Below are 993 nucleotides of genomic sequence, written 5' to 3'. Positions count from 1 at the left end.
CACTGAGGACAGCGTATTGTGGACTGAGGGCATCTAGAGCAGCTAGAGAGAGGCAGGGAGGTTGCAGTAACCCCTGTCTTGCGTATGTAGAAGGGGGGGCTGTCTTGGTTGCCTCTTTTTGCTTTGCTTTATGTTCCTTGTCCATTTTCTTGTAAATTAGGAAATGGGTGGTTTCCTGCCTTTCCTAGAGTGCTGTTTGTCTCTTGAGAAAGCCGTCTGGCCAGTCCTTCCCCTTTCTCCTTCCTGCTGCTCACACCTACTTACGGTCCCACCTTAAAGACAGAGACAAAGGGTAAGAAGGTCTGAAAGGAGAAGTTGGTGTGACCTCTGAATTCTAGTTTCCATCTCCAGTTCCAAAGAACAAAAACACCCTTGTTTGTCTTATGACTTCTGTTTATCAGAATTTATGTATTTCTGAATGTTACGAGTCTGTGTCAGGGACTAGAGCCCTTCCCGGGTTGCAGAATGTTTTATAGGCAGTTGGCAGAGTACTTATTCTCATGGCACAGAATAAGAAAGAACTGGTTCAATAGATTAGAAAAAGAATGGCAGGTTACTCAGGGTCGGGAAAGGATAGCGCTGTGCCTGACATTAACCAGTGTGTCCTCTTGTGGCCGGGTTGGGTGAGCACAGAGAGGCTTCCCACATCAACTCCCACCAGGCCTCTGCTGAGAGCCCGCAGCCTGTAGGGTGTTGGGTGAGGACCGTAGGACTGCAAGACCATTCCTCAAACTGGGAACACTTACCTTATAACTCTGGTCATGATGTCTTGTGAAATGTGTAAGTAAAGGGCTTTCAGAGCTCAGAAGACAGAAAGTCACTTCAGACACAAAAACAGGGCAAGTATCAGGAATGAAATGGTCCTGCAGGATGGTCTGATTTCCACAGCTGTGGTAGGGGCACTCCAGACAGAACACGGTGGTTCTAAGAGCTCTGGACACAGTCTAAACCTGGATTGAAATCCAGATCCTGTTGCTCACCAGATATGAGATA

The 993-nt window shown here is 47.4% G+C and overlaps 1 protein-coding gene across 1 annotated transcript in view; it reads left to right on the top strand.

Annotated features, from left to right (window-relative positions):
- Positions 1-993, top strand: part of MCF2L2 (MCF.2 cell line derived transforming sequence-like 2) — a 192,205-nt gene that overhangs the window by 13,112 nt on the left and 178,100 nt on the right. The gene's annotated exons all lie outside the window — the stretch shown is intronic.

Source organism: Otolemur garnettii, unplaced genomic scaffold (assembly GCF_000181295.1).
Source record: "Otolemur garnettii isolate 467f Iridium unplaced genomic scaffold, OtoGar3 scaffold00166, whole genome shotgun sequence".
NCBI classification, from domain to species: Eukaryota; Metazoa; Chordata; class Mammalia; order Primates; family Galagidae; genus Otolemur; species Otolemur garnettii.
This window is presented reverse-complemented; position numbering and strand designations above follow the sequence as displayed.